We start from the raw sequence: 19,030 nt of genomic DNA, 5'->3' as shown, positions 1-19,030 counted from the left end.
TTGAAACGTTGTAGTTTATAAATATTACAAGTTTTGCTTTCCTATAATGTATACTTCTTGTCTACAAACGTTTTCATTCGTTTTAGGATTTTATTCAGTAAACAAAGATTTTCATTTTACTTTTACAACAATACCGAGTCTTCCCCCTTTCGCTACGTCTGTCCTTCTAAATAGTAGATCCACGAACTTTGTTTTATGGAGACCAACCGTCTGTGACGGAAATCGATTAGCATAAACAATTAATCATATATCTGATAAAATTATGCTTTCTGTAGTGCATGTTATTTATTATTCAGAGCTAGCTAACAGCTGACGTCTTTTGGAAGCTGGGATTGGTCTTTAGCTAACACGTGATTTTAATATACAGAGAATTAATGTATATTACTAAAATGTTCACAGCTTTTACGTTTTGTAAATGTTATTGGATTTGTCAGTCTAGAATATTTATGTTTTACGTTATCAGCCTTATGACTCATACAGATGTCCACGTTGCATTATTTAGGATATGTTACAATGACACTTATATAATTCTTTATAAATCTCCGCCCCCTCCTTATTGTTACAAACAATATAATATTTACTTAAAGATTTTGTCTTTGAAGCCACTAAGGTTTATTTTTCCTTCTACTGTTACGGCGTGGAAACTTCTGTTAGCAAATCTTATAACAAAGTGTCTTAATGATCTCGCACCAGAGAATAACCTGCACAAAAAGAGAGAAAAAAATACTGATGGATCTTTTCATTCAAAAATCAAATTTGATCAAAACATACGGAAGTTTTTTTTTCTTTTTAAGTAGCAGCTCAACACGAAAACTTGCCCTCAACCAATATTAGTAATGCATTATGACGAGAAACCTACTTTAAGCAAAAATGTATTCTCAAGACGGCTGGTATGGGTATTAAAACTCAAATTAGAATAAAGTTTTAACACCCATACCAGCCGTCTTGAGAATACAAAATATTAGCAATGATTCATCTCTACTTACACACAGAAGATAAAAATCTTTACGCCATTAAAAATATTTCATGTAAGTTCATATTTCGTTGTTGCAGTATATTAATTTTGAAAATAAAGGTACACTGTTCGTTTTAAAAATGTTGACTGGGTTATACCAGTAATAGAGGCTTGAAATAGAAATAAATTATAGTATGCCTCATGTGGCCACTATTAAAATTTTATAAACATACGAAAGAATTGTATGAGGCAGGTGTTCAAAATTCTATCAGATAACAATAATCTTTCCAAGAAGCATAATAAACAGAAAATCTTTCCAAGAAGTATAATAAACAGATAATCTTTCCAAGAAGTATAATAAACAGATAATATTTCCAAGAAGTGTAATAAACAGATAATCTTTCCAAGAAGTATAATAAACAGAAAATCCATGAAATCAACAAACTGCCAAACATTTCACAGTAAAACAAAAGCTCATTGTAAATTTCTACGCAGTTGCATTGTTGATAAACCTACGAACACACTAAAATAAGTTAATTCACCACAGAGTATAAAATCCACAAAAAATAGATATAATATGATGTTTGAAATTAGGTCTTTAATTGTAGCGCTAATTCTTTGAATGGTAGTAACATTAACGGACCAACTGTAACGGATTTACCGTTATACGTTTATTTTAATACCTAGGCTTGTTTCAGAATAATTTTCTTTTCTTTTCCGTGTGAAGTATGTTCTTGACTGTGTATTGAGCAAGACTCGCATGTTATCGAAATTTGTAGAAGATTCTTCAGAGCAAGAATCAACAATATTTGTTTTACGAAAATGCTGGCGCGTTTTCGAATGTTGTTTAAACTTCGAGAAACTAGCGTGATTTATATAAAAGCAGCTAACCAAGAAACAGTAATAGAAGGAAAATGTTAATAGTCAGATACAGTCAGTGTGTTATAGACCTCGGGAGCTATAATTGTGATTAATACCTGTTAATAAGAAAACTGCAGAATTTGACCAGGAACATTATAGATTCCAAGCATTACAAATCGTTCAACGTCAGTAAATTAACTATGGACATTAGTATTTCTGTGAAGATATTAAATATCTTCTTCGATAAAAAGTCAGCGGAATGAGGCCAATCAAGCTAGCTTGCTCAAGTGAGGTGTGACAACATCAAATCAGAATTAACTTGCTCGTCGTTGACCTTGATCGTCGATAAAATATTCAGTTCTAGACCGAATATAAGAATCAGTATAGTCTGTAAGTTTGTAAAACTCTTGTATATAAACCATCATTTATAATAACTATTAGTAATAACCGTTATTAGAAATTGTATTATTTTTTGTTTGTATATTAAATATATTTCTGTTAAAAAGTAAATTGCGTGTATCCATGTTGTTGACATATATCATAAATTTGATACATATCGAAATTAAAATTAAAACTTCCGACTATTTAAAATAATAATACGCAACGTAATAAATCGGAGACTCGTTCGAAAAAAAATTATAATACGTAACACCGACCTACTATTATATATATATTGACGGCCCCGCATGGCCAGGTGGTTAGGGCATTCGACTCGTAATCTGAGGGTTGCGGGTTCAAATTTCCGTCACACCAAACACGTTCGCCCTTTCAGCCGTGGGGGCGTTATAATTTGACGGTCAATTCCACTATTCGTTGGTAAAAGAGTAGCCCAAGAGTTGGCGGTGGGTGGTGATAACTAGCTGCCTTCCCTCTAGTCTTGCATTGATAAATTAGGGACGGTTAGCGCAGATAGCTCTCGAGTAGTTTTGCGCAAAATTCAAAACAAAACAAACCAAACTTATATTAACTACGAGAAAACACTGAAACACACCTTTATTTGTTATTAGATTGGTTATTTCAGAACAAAGCGACATCGGAGTATTTGCTGTGTCCATTTGGGTGAAATGAACGGAGGACTTTTGTTCTGTAACTCCATAGACTTACCACTGTTCCATTGGGGGTACAAGACACAACTACTGAATTATTTTTTTACACAAGTTTATAAAAATCCTTATGTTCATGATAATAAGTACTATTTTTTTGTTTGATAACAACAATATGTATCTCCATCTTGTTCATATTCTCTAAAATCACTTAAAACACAATAATTGGGAACCTTAAAGATATCTTCATCAATATAAAAAAATAAGTCTGTTATATTTCTACTATGCTGCTTTAAACTTGTTTGAAATTAAATACAAAGCTACACAATGGGCTATTTGTGTCCTGCTAACCACGGATATCGAAACCAGTTTTTAGCGTTACAAGTCCGCAGACATACCGATGTGCCACAAGGGGGAGGGAATATTATATTTTGAAACCTACAATTATTTTAGTTCACTAGATTTTGTGTTTCATAGATACGTTATTAAAATAGAATTTTTTTCTGTCTTTTATGCGTTTATTCATGGAAAGAGTGTACGGCGAAGTTTCTTTCTATTTTTTTCTTAAGATACGTCTACTAGGGAAACCATAGGCTAAGCCCACATTTAGGTCTCTAAAATGTAAATCTGATGCTTAAAGTTGTTGTTTTGAATTAAGCAGAAAGCTACACAATGGGCTATCTGTGCTCTGCCCACCACGGGTATCAAAACCCATGGGGGGCTAATGCTTTAAATACTATTTTCCACTTTTGCAGTTTAATGATCATTGTAATATAATGCCAATGTAATTTCTTTAGCCAAGTTAAGTTGCAAACGGAAATTAGTAGGTCTACTAAATTACGTGCTATAATGTAAGTCAAAACCAAATTTGGAGTCAACTTTCGGGGAATCTTCTTAAGTGTTCAGCGAAACAGTTTTTACCTTTGTTCAAATCTTGAAACCCAAAAAATTCGTTTAGCACCATTTAGAATTTGATGAGTTCAGTACTTTAGAAGGGGTTTTCGAAAATTCCTTGGGTTCCCCAACGGGTGGTGTGGAAAAATTTTACCTTTGTGCAAACCTCGGAACCCAGACGATTCGTTTGGTACCATTTATAACTCAATGTGACACTGAATCTTATTATATAAATATTCGTTTCAGGTTTCACTTCACTCCAGTAAACCTACCCTGATGACAAACTATTTTTTTTTCCTAGAATCACATAGAAAATATGTTCGTCAGTTAGCTGGTCTTTTGTTTGTTTCTTTGTAATTAAGTACAAAGTAAAACAATGGGCTATCTGTGCTCTGCCCACCCAAGTATCGAGATTCGGTTTTTACAAACATATCGCTGTGCCGCTAGGGAGCATAAGCTGTTAATTATTTCAGTGTAAAGATTATGATGCAACAGATATCGTCAGTAAACATTTTCAGTTTAATTTGGGGCCCGGCATAGTCAGGTGATGAGGACGTTTGAATTGCAATCTCAGAGTCACGGGCTCGAATCCCCATTTCACCAAACACACTCGTACTTGCAACCGAGAGAGAGTTATAATGTGTGGCCAATCCCACTATTTGTTGGTAAAATAGTAGTCCAGAATTTGGTGACGGGTGATAATGACTTGCTGCTTTCCCTCTAGTCTTTCACTGCTAAATTGAGGGACACCTATCGCAGTTAGCCTTCGTGTAGCTTTGCGCGAAATTCAGGTTGTGCGGTTAAGAAAACTTAGTTTAGTATTTGTCTTTATCTTTGGTGACAGTTTCAAGAAAAATTAGGATCATTTTATTAATATTTTTACAGGCATGTAAATTTACAACTGTACATAATAACGTACGTACTACTATTTATGTTTCATGAACTTATGCATTATCTATTGTAAGCTCTAAAATACAGGAATAAATGAAAGTGTGTACCTGGACTAACTTAGCGGGAGAAATAGAACACTTGTAAAATAACTACAACGTGTCAATTGTTAAATGACAAACAGAATGCAGTGGTGAACTCAGAGAGAATCCAAGCTTCATATGTTAAATTCCTAAAGCCTGTAAGAAAAAAGAGCAAAATACAGTGATTTTCGTGTACAATTATCATATGATAGACAGCTCAGAGTATGTATGAAAAATCCACAAATAAACAAAGTTACAATATGGTTTCACGCTCATTTTTATCACAAGAACCTTATATTTGCCAGTAACGTAGATGCAGTGACAGATGCCCTGAAATGGTTATCTACTCTTTACATGTTTACCCCCAGAAATCTTTCGTGAAAACATTCGCTAGGTTTACTGAGAACAGATTGGAAATGATAAAGACGAAATTACAAGATTCAATATATAGGATAATTACTACATCCACTGGTGGAAGCAGGTAAGAAACTAAAGGGAACGTTTAGCTCAATACTGCTATAAAGCCTAGAGATATACGTGCAATTTTCAGCACGTGCCATATAACATAAGGTGTAAGTCATCTCGAAAACTGACCACAAGATGTAGATATTGACATTATGTTACTACTTTTGGTGTTGTAAAAAAACAACAACAACAAATATAATTAGTTATATAATTGTTTGAACGGAACATTTTGGTTTTCCTCCCTATCAATATTTCACCTATGTAAAAACTTTCTTCACAAAAAACACCGGCATTCGTCTCTAACTTACTGCAATATATTTAATGTATGAAACAGTGGTGTTACTGCAAAAGATGGTTCCCTGCATAAAAAGTAACTGAGCCCACTAGATTTATGTCTTTATATTTGTAGTTATGATTCTGGCTGATTCGAACCCCTTTTGTGTCTCCAACCCCACCCCGCAATTGAGGGGCATACTTGTTAAAGTTGCTTTTCTATAAAGATTTTATACCCTTTGAGGGTCGAATAAATGTGGTCAATTTGCTGGCAATGGTAAACTAAGCAGCTGGGAAATATTCAATTCCACTCTATCTTTCTATGTTTTGAAAAGCTTGAAAACAAATTACACTTTGAAACAACAAAGTAGCTGCCGTTGGACAGTTTGTGTATTTATTAAGAAAATCGATAACAAAAAACAATCGTGATGTCAGCACTCCCAGTAGCGTTTCTCCACCCGGAAGTAGTTAGCATCAAACTATTGAGTTAGCTAGCTATCAGGCCGTAGTATTGCCACTGAAAATACCATGCATATGGCAGTCTGAAAAATCAAACTTACTTCCGGTACCTGTTAAATAACGCATGCAATGAAATGGAGTTTGATGCACGAAAAATTAGTGTTCTGCTCATGTAGAGCACATAATATTATATGTAAAGCAGTTACGAATTTGATTATTTATGAAAGCAACACAAACTACCTTTAATAGCTTTATCTATCCTCTAGGGTCCTGTACAAAACAGTTATGTTTAAATTTAATTAAAGCATATTTATAATGTTGAAACTTTGTAGAATGGACGACAACTGTTGTGGAGACACAAGTATACAGGATGACGTTTCGAAATTCTTTCGCATTTCGTCTACAAGTCGTCCTCTACACTCGTGTCTCCACAACAGGCAGTTGCCGTCCATTCTATAAAGTTTCATCATGAATACTCTGCCTAAACAATCCATCAAATAATATTCATAACGTGTTTGCCTGTGTTAAATAAATGAAGATTGAACTACTCTTGCAGATTTGTGATGACATATGTAAATTGAACAAACACGGATTTTCGGTATTCCTTCATTGGCTACATGCTAATAAGCCTCACACGACAAACATCACGAAAAATAATAACACTCATAAGTTATTATTCCAATAATTTCAGTTGTTTTTTTTTGTCATTCTTTCAAAGGAATAATGAAAAGCTACCATTTAATTTTTACACTAAAAGTGTTTTTTTCTTCTTCTTCAAGTTCTGTAATCAACGTTTATCGATTGGCCTAACTTCACAAATATATTACGTTTAATTCCTTATTTCTGTATTTCGCCTAAGAAGAAATTCGATATTTGCAGCAGATAAGTTACTGTTTACGGTGAGTAAATCTTGTAGTGGTTTTTCGTAAACTCATTAATTCACTTTTGGTTGATTCATTTTATATGTTATACATATACGGCTCAAATTGTTTCCTAAACTTTCATACAGGTTTAACTTATTAAGGCTTCGCCTATCACGTTAAATTGAAACTTCTTTTTGGCTAAACAATAATACAAAATTTCCAGGAATGTCTTGATTGAAGCATAACTTCTGATATCATGTATCTTTAAAAAAAAACAACCCATACCCGTAATTTTTATAGAAGTTTTCTTCCACTTGTTGGTAAATTTTTATTTTAGTTTTCAAGGACAAAATACACTACTTGTCAATATCATAAGGCCAATGAACATAAAGAAAAATATGCATTTTTCGTTGTTAGACTCAACCACTTATTTGAGTAGAGTCTCAAAAAATTAAAATAAGAAAAGGAAAAAAAATTTTAACATTTATTAGGGAAAATGTAAACACTACGAAATTAGCCTAAATACTAGCTATTCAAAAGTTTAAGAGCATACTGAAACGAAGCGTTAATCCGTAAACACGTAACGAAATTTAGTCATTTGTGTTCAAGCATTAGCGTTGTCAATATCTCCCACTGACATCTCCTGTGTTACATTGGGTAAAAAGTTGACAGAGTTTGAATGTGGCAGAATTGTCGAACTGCAAAAGTAAGGTCTTTCTCAACGTCCCATCGCTAATGAGATTGAGCGCAGTAAAACTGCTGTTACCAAATTTATTAAAAGACCCTGAAGGATACGGAACGAGAATTTCAAGAGGTCGACTCAAGAAAATTTCGCTGGAGTTGAGCAGGAGGATTCGACGGGTTGTCCGGTAAGACACCAGCCGATCGTCGAACCAGATTAAGGCCCTTACGGACGCATAATGCAGCTCAAAAACAATAAAACGGCATCTATGAGAGAAAAGCTCTAAAAACCGTAAACGTCTTAAAAGGCCACGCCTCCTTCCACACCACGAAACAGCTCGGTTAAACTTTGCTGAGAAGTACCAAACACGGGACGAAGAAAAGTGGAAGGTTTTGTTCTTTGATGAAAAAAAATTTAACCTGAATGGTCCAGATTGCCTCCAACGTTACTGGCACGATAAGAATATACCACCGGAGACATTTTCTACACGACATAGCAGAGGAGGTTCCATCATGATCTGAGGTGCTTTCTCGTTCTATGGAACAATGGAGCTTTAGTTCATACAGGGACGTCAAACACCATCTTCACCACTTGGAATAACATTCCAGCCAGCTTTATGCAGACGCTTATATCGACCATGCCAAAGTGAATGTTTAAAGTTATTCGCAATGACGGCCGTGCAACTCACTACTGAGACCTCTTGTTAGACATTTCCTACCCTGTTTAGGACTTCTTTTTAGTATGGTCTTAAAATTTTGACCAGCTAGTATGTAGGCTAATTTCGTAGTATTCACATTTTCCCTATTAAATGCTAAAAAAGTTTTTATTTTTATTTTACCTTTTCTTATTTTCATCTTTCGAAACTCTACTCAGATAAGTGGTTGAGTCTAACAACGCAAAATGCATATTTTTTCTTTAAGCTCATTGGCCTTAAGATTTTGGCCAGCAGTGTATAACAAGGCAAAGGATATCCCAACTTTTTTTTTTATTATTGCTATGAGCCTTCCCGTATCGCAGAGCCATGGTGTAAGAACTGTGGATAGTGGAACATCGGTAGATAGGATAATTATGACTTTAAGAGCATATAAATTATATCAGAAAGTACAAATTTAAAAATACTGGAGTCTTAAAAACTATCGTACAAATATAACTACGATTAACATATGTAGTACATAACGTGGGAAAATGGCGTGTAAACTATATACACAGTGTTGTGCCACAAAACGTGATCTTAATCTCTTTGTAAACACGGTTTTTAATACCTGCCGAAGGATATCTGCTCGAAACTTTTCAAAGAGTCACCCAGTAGCACAGTGATATGTTTGCGGATTTACGACACTAGAAACAGGGTTTCAATATTCGTGGTAGACAGAGTCGTAGTTGGCTGGATCGTGTAGCTTTGTGCTTAACTTCTAAACAATCAAACGTCTCTCGCAGAATGAACTACAAAAAGTTTTCATTTAGACGTGTCCGTTTACTCTTTATTATTATGCATAAGCAAAGGTACTCGACCTCAGAGACGGGAAAAGTTCAGGTTAATCTATCGATTTGAATTATTTCATGAACTTTAAATGGGTTAATTGTGCTGTACTTTTGGTTTCACTCAAAGCACTGAGCTACGTATACCGCCTACAGCGAAATTTGTTGAACATTTTAGTTATGATAAGAGCCTCTCAATAATATCTATATTTTTATTAAGTTATATCGCATTTTGAAATATTGATAACATTTTAATTAATTCCAAACAATTTAGTGTAGAATATCTTATTTGTGAGTTAAAACGTAGCATAAATATCTTTCATTCTTATTCACTAGTCATCTCAAAAGTAAATGTTGAGCGTTGCCTGCGTGTGCAGTTTTTCAAACAGGCGACAAACGAACGCTCGTATAGAGGCTACGGTTCGCTATATGTATAAGACACGCAGATAGGTTAGGCTTGGGAACAGCGTTAGTCCACAATTGCTGTAAAGTAAAAAAGCGTAAACATTTGAAACAAAAACATTAGAAAGTAGGAATTGGAACACAAAAGAAAGTAAATGGGGTAGGAATAGATGGGTTAATATTACAACACTTGATGGTTTTTGATACGGTGCAACCTTAAAATGGGTGTGGTTATAATCCCGCCCACTCCTACTTTGTGTGCTTTTTATAACTTCTTAATTGTTCAACTAAATGAAAGGTGTATGTAGCTAAATTTTTCTGTTATAAAATTTGTTCCAGCAACCAAGTACAGATATTTGTATGTAATCAGATTACATGACTCTAACAGAGTGCAAAACATAATAAGGGAAGTGTTTGAGGTTGGAAGTGAGACAGTAAGCTCCAATAGTCATTCTTTGCTTATAGCAGACGTTGTAGCTATCTGACTGGTAATGGATGGGCTAAAAATTAGAATTAAAATTACCAATTTTTGAAATTCTTAAATTTGTTTAGTATTTAGAAATAAACGATTAGCTGCTGATAAAACTCAATTCAAGTCTATAATTAGATTAAAGTTCAAAATGAAACTTGAGCTAGGAATGGACGGAACGATAGCTACACCCACTTTGAGACTGTACAGTATCAAAAGCATTAAATGCTGTAATGTTTTTTCGTTCATTCCTCCCTTGTTCTTTACTTTTCCATGCTCCCATTCATACTTTTACTTTTATTAGAAACCTTTTTACGCTTGTCTCTTAGCTCTTTTCTATTACAAGATCTCCAGAGTGACTGTGTTCTAGGTCTATCCTTCTCGTAGTTTTGTAAATGTTAAATATTGAAAATGAATAGACTCTAGGCCTATCTTTTTGTATTTTTTCTTAAAACTATCTTTTGTAATTTCTTGAATTTTGCTATAGTTTTTTTTTTCCATCTAGCCAGCTTGGCAGCATTTTCTTTGGCTGGATCAATGGCTAAGCCTTGTTTCGCATATTCAGCATTACTGTTTCTAACTGTATTTTTATCCTTGCAAGGCCCGGCGTGGCCAGGTAATTAAGGCGCTCGACTCGTTATCCGAGGGTCGCGGATTCGAATTCCAGTCACACCAAACATGCTCGCCCTTTCAACTGTGAGAGCGTTATAATGTGACGGTCAATCCCACAATTTGTTGGTAAATCAATAGCCCAAGAGTTGGTGGTAGGTGCTGATGACTAGCTACTTTCCCTCCAGTCTCACACTGCTAAATTAGTGACGGCTTGCGCAGATAGCCCTCGTGTAGCTTTGTACGAAATCCAAAGAAATAAACAAATCAACTTGCAGTATTGCTGTCTTCGTTTGGACAAGGAATTTTCAAGGTTATTGAAATATGTAAGCTACAAAACAAGGTAGCTGCCTTTCAGATCACTTAGTAAAAGTTCCCAGTGGTACAGCGGTATGTCTACGGACTTACAACATTTAAAGCCTGGTTTTGATACCCATGGTGGGTTGAGTACAGATAGCCAGCCAATTGTGTAGTTTAAGCTTAGCTGCAACCAACTAACCAATCAAACCATCTTATTAGAAGAACCGAGCTGACAAGTGAAGCTGATCATTCGTTTCTTAACCTGTTTAATTAATGCGTTATTTCCTCCACATACCTAATTAAACATTCATAATATTTATTATTTTATCTTTATGTAATTGTAACTTTTACCACAAGCTACAGAATAAATTTAGATAACTCACCATCAGTTAGTTATTAATGCTATTTACATATCAAGAATGCAACGTATAAAATTTAATATTACCAGAAGTATTCGAAAACTTAGACAACAGTATTCAGCTCTTAATAAAGGCACAGAGTTCCATTAGATACCGTAAACCAGCAGCCTTAATTATTATATTATAATATTTATAAACTAATGATATGAGAATTTAGCCCATAATTGTTGCTAGACGTCTTGCAACAACAACAAAGAAAAACAGTGACTTGGTATCATGAGATTTCCTTTAACACATTTTTCAGCTTGTCAGTTTGAAGTCTTAGACATTAGTGTACGTCTACTAGTTTGTAAAAAAAAAATGAATAAATGGTTCTTACACATCAGCAAAAAAACAACAAACGATCTCACGCTCCTTTAAGTGATGGCTCAGAAGTGAGCAAACAGAAGAAACTGTTAAATGATGGTGATAATGAAGAACAGGAAACAAGTGATTCTGTAGCTGGACCAAGCACTTCCTTGGTTTTCTTTCGTCTGCTTCTGTCGGTAAACTGAAGAAAAAGCCAAAAGAACTAAAGTACCTAACGTTACATATCATACTTTGTTTTGGTCGATTCTCCGATTTATTATGTTATGTATTACGACTTTAAATAGCCGGAAATTTTCATTTTAATTTAGAAGTTAATTAAATGTCGATATTTATTACGTTTATGATATTTGCCAACAAGAGTGATACACACAATTTTCTTTCTTAACACAAATATATTTTAATACACAAACAAGAATACAATTTATGATAACGGCTATTACAAATTATGATTTTTATTAAAAAGCTTTAGAAACATACAAACAATACTGAGTTGTCTATCTGGTCTGGAACTGAATATTTTATCGACAGTTCAAAAAGAGCGAATTAATTCAATGTTGACACACAAGTACACTTCACTTGACGGGAAGAAAACTAGCTTCTTTACACGTCAGCTTTTTCACAGACGAAGATTCGTAATGTTCTCGTTGAAATACTAATGTCCTGAAGTTAATTATCTGAAGTTGAACGATGAGTAATATTCTAAATTTATAAGTATTCCTGGTCAAATATCTGTAATTTTCAAATGAATAAGTGTTTATCACAGTTATAGCTTTCGAGGTTTATAGTATACTGACTATAGCAGACCAACAATAGAAAACTAACTGTCTCCCTGCGTAGCTTTGATTACGTTTTATAAACTTGAGAGGAGATTTTCTAGAAACTTCAGCTAAGGCAACAATACTAGTATTTTACATACACGCATGATACATTGTTGATTCTTACGCTCAAGAATCTTCAACAAATTTAGAGAACAGACGGGACTTTCTCAATACACATTTAACAATATAAGTTACATACATTTTAAATACATATTCAACTGAAACAAACACAGATATTAAATATATAATATTAACTCCGTTACAAGAAGTACAAGAAGGATTATTTAAAGTTTGACTTCACTTGCAAAGTTGTTAATAACTAGTTTTCAAGTTTTAGTCAATGACAGCAGATGCCAAGTAAAGTTACAAGGTAGTTGGAAACCAAAAATCCTAAGTATGTGAGTAAAACTATCGAGTGAAACGACTGAAAGGACATAGCAACTTGCTTAAAAAACAGATCAGTATTCCATCCAAATTCTCAAAAGCTTCTATAGGCTTATAGTATTTTATCGTGAAAAGTATTAAGCCACACAATATAGGAGAGTCATTAGTTCTTCCTTATACCATAAAAATGTTTGAGATCGTTCATGGAGAGTGGTGTGTAGAGACTCTCTACTCAAGAGTAGAGACTCTTCATCACAAAATACTATCATGATACATATAGATTTAATCTCTTCTGTCATAAAAAACAATTAATACGCATTCAAAATAGCCTGAAGTTTGCCATATAACTCGAAGAAAACACTTATGTTGAAAATTTATCTCAGTTTTTGATAATTGTACAATATTATTAAGAAGAAGAAACGTGCAAAGAACTTTTGTTTTGCCAAGCACTTAGAATGTTAACTGGAGAGCTACAAGGAAGATATGTTCTCTCTCGTTAATAAGTTTTTCACCATAAACAATCTTTCTTCGATTAACTATGTTGAGATATGCACTAATGGGGTAGATGCATTTATGGAAAACGAGAAATGGCTGAGAGCCAAGATGCTCTTGCTCCAGATTTAACATTTACAGATCGCAACATATACAGGGAAGAAATAGCTTCAAAGAAATTGTAGCCCAAAGCAAAATGGTTAAAGTTTGGAATAGATTGTCTTCAAATGTGGTAGATATTGTTAATTTCAGATGGTTTAAGAGAAGCTTGATAAAAAATGTTAATAGTAAGGACGGATTTTTTCCCTTTTGGAGGTTTAACTTAGTGAATAGAACAGCTCAGATGGACCAAATGATCCCCTGTTGTCCTTTAATGTTATATGTTATATTACAAAGATACAAAATAGACTACCTATGATGTGTCAGCCAAAAGTTTTAAAGTTTGAGAAATTAAGAATTTTGAACAGCAAACTGTTTTCCATTCTTTGTGAAAAGATGGAGTCCACCTCCTGATTATAAAGGTACACTGGTTGTCTCGTGGAAAGGTACTGCAGCTAAAGAACGAACTTCGTAATTTTTTTTATTAGACTGCAACCTTACACTATCAGCGTTTGTTACAGATGAAAAGAGGTTTCTAGTACCGTGATGCCTGAATAACATTCGATAAACTCAGCAACTTTAACTTGTCACTGAAACATCGGAATAGGAATATTTTACAAGCTTTCTTTAATTCACACAAAAAAACTTTTGATGTGAAACAAGTTTTCGAATGGAACTGTGAAATGTTTCCTTACCTCAATGAATTATTAAAAGAAAATTAATTAAATAATAGGTTTATTTGTGATGTGTTTTTTTTTCTATTCACCGAGGAAAACTTCAGTGTCGATTTGCAGATAAATTCTAAAAATTAACGGGAGAACACGACTGGATTTAGAATCCATTTAATGACAGCATGACTTTTTATCTACCAATAGCAGCACAGTAAAAAATTTCATAGAATAATCTAATAGTAAAATTCTTCTGGCAGAATTTAAGTCAAAAATTTCCAGATAACTTATGGATGCTGGTTTCTAAAGGACATCTTGATCTGTAAGGGAAAACTAGTTAACTTACTTTTGCCTTTTACATCAAATTATCTCTGCGAGTTTTCTGCGCCAGCAGCAACCTTGTCTGCAAGAAGAGGAGATATCTGAGTTGTCGCGACAACAGCTCAGTCAAGAATTGATCTCGTCTTACCAAGACCTCAAGTTCATCTTTCACTTCAAATCGATAAGTAAACTAGGGTTATCGCGTTTTTTTCTGGATAGTCAGAAACTCTATATTATTATGGTAGATCTAATCTGTATTTCTCATTATTTTTTCTGCTATAAAGTTTTATTCTATTGTCTTATTATCAAAATAAAATATCCAAACTAAATAACATCTTATTAAAAATAAATATTATAAACAACCTTGTTATGATTTCGAGTCGATAATGTTAAAATATAAGGTCGGTATTTCAAATTAATTTATTTTTAAAGCATAATTGGGGAGTACCTAGCACAGCAGATGTCTCTGATACAGCTTGGAGGGAACACAAAGCCGCAGTTGTTGTTGTTGTTTTTTTTGAATTTGTAGAATTAAATTTGATAGTGTAAAACCTGTCTAAGGCGGAATCGCACGGGACCGAGTTAAATATCTAGTTTAGACAGTGAACATGCATTTCCTTAATTATATATAATTTTTGAGCGGAAAGTTATACTTGCTTGACTCAAGGGAAGTAAGACGTTTGTAAATAAAGTTATTGTACTGTTTATGCTATATTTATTAGAATAAGAACAAAAATAGACATAAGTACACAAAATCTTAATCAAATTTGTTTGAAGAAAGTGTCCAATTTCAATTGTTAAGCTTTTTTAATGGGCTTTTTCATGCAGTTAATAGAGAACGCCAATTCCACAGCCTTTTCATGAAGTTCATTTTCCTCTTTCATTTTTACATACAATTTGATAGTGTTAATATAACTTAGCACTTGCAATGAAGTAAGAGTTTTTATTTCTTCACTACCTTTTCCATTTTGTTCATCTTCTGAATCTCTCACACTGGGCCCGGCATGACCAAGCGTGTTAAGGCGTGCGACTCGTAATCTGAGGGTCGCATGTTTGCATCCCCGTCGCGCCAAACATGCTCGCCCTTTCAGCCGTGGGGGCGTTATAATGTGACGGTCAATCCCACTATTTGTTGGTAAAAGAGTAACCCAAGAGTTGGCGATGGGTGGTGATGACTAGCTGCCTTCCCTCTAGTCTTACACTGCTAAATTAGGGACGGCTAGCACAGATAGCCCTCGAGTAGCTTTGTGCGAAATTCAAAAAAACAAACAAAACAAACAAACTCTCACACTGTTACCATCTTGCAATTTTATTACAGATTTTAAATCAATTTCATCTGTTTCTGTTAAAACATTCTTGTCTGCGTTCACAGAATCATCTGCATCAATCTTCTCAATCAGAGTTTGAATTTCACTAGAATCGTCATAACAAACAACTTCTCCGAAATCTCTGCTATTATCAAGAATAAATCCACAGTTTTGAAATTACTTTATTACGCATTCATCTTTTACGCATTTGATTGAATGACTTAAAATGCAATTGCATCTAACATGTCAAATTTCATGTTCATTTCAGATGCTCTCTTGCAGTCATCCATGTTTGCAATAATATGCTGAAGCAATAGTTTTCTGTATTTAAATTTTATATACTGTATAATTCCATTATTTAGTGGCTACAAAACTGATGTTGTACATGGAGGTAGAAAGACTAAAGGAACATTTGAAAGTTGAAGTTTTGGGTGATAAGTTACATTATCCAGGAAAAGTAGAATATTCCTATTTTCTTGTTCCATTCTTTTGTTTAATTTAACTGCAGAAATGATGATGGCAGAAAAAAGAACACAATATACATTAAACCAATACTTATTGTAACAAAATGTCTGAGAAGTTATTCATATTTAAACTAATTATTAACCAAATAAGAAATTAATAATTAATCAAAAACATTTTCTCCGTCTTACTCAGATTCTAATCCTACTTGTTGATAGATAAGACAGGTGAAAGATAGTTTTTGTCCGCGTTACGCGGGTTCCACCATATAGTGGGCCTTTTATAAGAGATGGCTTAAGATAATGCTGCAAAATTTTGATATTTTCGGCTTGTACAGGTCTCCGCCTTATGCAAGTTCCTGCTTAGACAGGTTTTACTGTACTATGATTTGAGAAATAATTACGATATGTTTTTATTATTATATATTATGCACAAGACTGATTATATTTTATAGTTATATAAAGGTGGGAGCAATATTAACCTACCCGAGATAAAATATTATGTAGTAAAAATAATTTCAATAAGTATGTGTATATATAACTTATCTAACATTTTAATTTTAATAATTATCCAATATTTTATAAATAAATCTAAAACATATGATGTAGCAAAACTTGATACGTTTTCACTGGCTATGCCATAAATTGGATCTGTTTGTTTTGTTTTTGAATTTCACGCAAAGCTACACGAGGGCTATCTGCGCTAGCCGTCTCTAATTTTGCAATATAAGACTAGAGGAAACGCAGCTAGTCACCACCACCCACCGACAACTCTTCGGCTACTTTTTTACCAACGCATAGTGGGATTCACCGCACATTATAACGCCCCCACGGCTGAAAAGTGAGCATGTATGGTGCGACGGGGATTCGAACCCGCGACCCTCAGAAATTTGATCTGATATATAACTTACAAGTAACTAGCTGGATTACCTAACCTCTGAACAGAAGTTATGTTAATTCATGCTAAATGAAAGGTTATCTTAGGAAATGAAAGCTGCTTCCCTTATATGTTATTTTAAAAACGTAAAAACGATCATAAAAACTACAAAATACAAAATATGAAACCACAAGTTTACAAGGACCTAACAAACCTTCTTGCCAAATTTGGCAAAGATTTATCAATAAGGGCGAATTAGTAGTAAAAAACTCGAAAGTCACGGCCAGAAATGAACATATAGCAACATACATAACTAATAAATCCCAACTGTGTTTCATTTATCCTATTTTTATTCATAGACACTCTATTCCACTGTGTGCCTCTGCTTTCTTGTAGAGCTGATACAAATGTCATCCCTTCTACACTATTTGTATTGTTTTTAAAGGATTGATATTCGCCATCCGAACATTTACTTCCTTGTTTAAAAAGTTGTTTTCCTTACTTGTGAACATATCTTTCATATATATCATCTCTATATAATCTTTGGTGTTTTAGTTGTTGTTTTTCCAAAACTGTAAAGTGTTTTGATTGTTTATGTTAAAGGGTCAACGTTTGAACAAAAAGTGTTATGCTGGAGCTGTTTTGTATTGCCATACAAAATGAGTTCATATGGTTCGAGAAGATTGTGGGTAAAGGAAGTAAGAGTCTGTCAGTTTCCCATATATACACCCTTGTGAAAATTAATTGAAACAAGACGGAAAATTGCGATTTTTTTCAATTTTTTGCGTTTTATTTCTGAGAATTCAAAAATTACTCACAAACTAATACATGATATGACCGCCTTTATTTTTCAGAAGATCATTAATCCGCTTTGGCATCAAGTCCACGAGTTGACTGCAATCTTTACTAATTTTTGAATCGCGGTACCACACCTCAATTATGGCCTCAATTAGCTTATCTTTCGTAGTACAGTCTTTTCCCCGAAATCTTTCTTTACAAATCGCTCAAAGATTTTCAATAGGATTTAAGTCCGGAGAGTTTGTTTGTTTTTGACTTTCGCAGAAAGTTGCTCGAGGGCTATCTGTGCTAGCCGTCCTTAATTTAGCAGTGTAAGACTAGAGGGAAGGCAGCTAGTTATCACCACTCACCGTCAACTCTTGGGCTACTCTTTTACGTCTGGAGAGTTTTCAGGCCAGTCCAACACCTTTATTCGCGTTGTAGTCATAAAATTCTTCACAAGTTTCAATGTGTGGCACGGAGCCAGATCTTGCTGAAAAATGTCAGATACATCTGGAAATCTCTTTTTCAATTTTGGAACGACTCTTCTCTGCAAAACTTCGATGTACTGTGGTCCTCGCATCATATATTTTACGATATGTAAGCCTCCGACGCCATAGTAGCTGAAAAAGCTTCAAAACATCTTCTTCAAGGGATGTTTTACGAACTGATTGATGTGAAATTCTTGAAGTTTCTTGCCTGGAGATCTGCGAACATGCAGACTTCTTTGACCCTGTTCGAAGAAATGAGTCTCGTCACTGAATAACACCTTTCTCCATTGCTCTTGCGTCCAGTTCTTGTATTTCAGACCCCATTGATACCGTTTTTTCTTCATTGAGTTGGTAAGAAGTTGTTTTTGACTTGTCTCCTTGCCCTTCTAACGCAATTTCGAATGACGTAATATTTCTCAAAATTTCGTCAGATATTTTCTGTGTAAAAAATGACTACTAAAGGAAATCAGCGGGTCTAGCGAGCCTACACCGGCTGCCATGCTGAAAATATTATAAAATGACCATTTGTTTCAATTAATTTGCACAAGGGTGTATGTGTCTCCACCCGTACTGCACGTAATATCCTTAACTGCTTTTTGCTGTGACATTTTTGTCTTGCTTCACTTTATCAGGCATGATATTGCTTTCTATTGCAGCTTATTTTTTAATATGAGGAGTGAACTCATTGTTCTTTCAGAGTTTGATCTGGTTTTTTACATTATGTGTATGTCAGTTGTAATATTTTAACAAAGCTATTAGAGGACTATTTGTGCCAGCCGTCCTTAGTTTTGAGGGCCTGTCATGACCAGGTGGGTTAAGGCATTCGACTCGTAATCTGAGGGTCGCGGGTTCGAATCCCCGTCATACCAAACATGCTCGCCC

The 19,030-nt window shown here is 34.3% G+C and overlaps 1 protein-coding gene across 5 annotated transcripts in view; it reads right to left on the bottom strand.

The window, feature by feature from the left end:
* The window catches only part of LOC143223379 (uncharacterized), a 169,670-nt gene that overhangs the window by 37,089 nt on the left and 113,551 nt on the right, over positions 1–19,030 (bottom strand). The window lies entirely within an intron of this gene.

The sequence above is a fragment of the Tachypleus tridentatus genome, chromosome 8, assembly GCF_004210375.1.
Source record: "Tachypleus tridentatus isolate NWPU-2018 chromosome 8, ASM421037v1, whole genome shotgun sequence".
NCBI classification, from domain to species: Eukaryota; Metazoa; Arthropoda; class Merostomata; order Xiphosura; family Limulidae; genus Tachypleus; species Tachypleus tridentatus.
The sequence above is the reverse complement of the archived record's forward strand: the minus strand, read 5'-3'. Positions and strand labels throughout refer to the sequence as shown.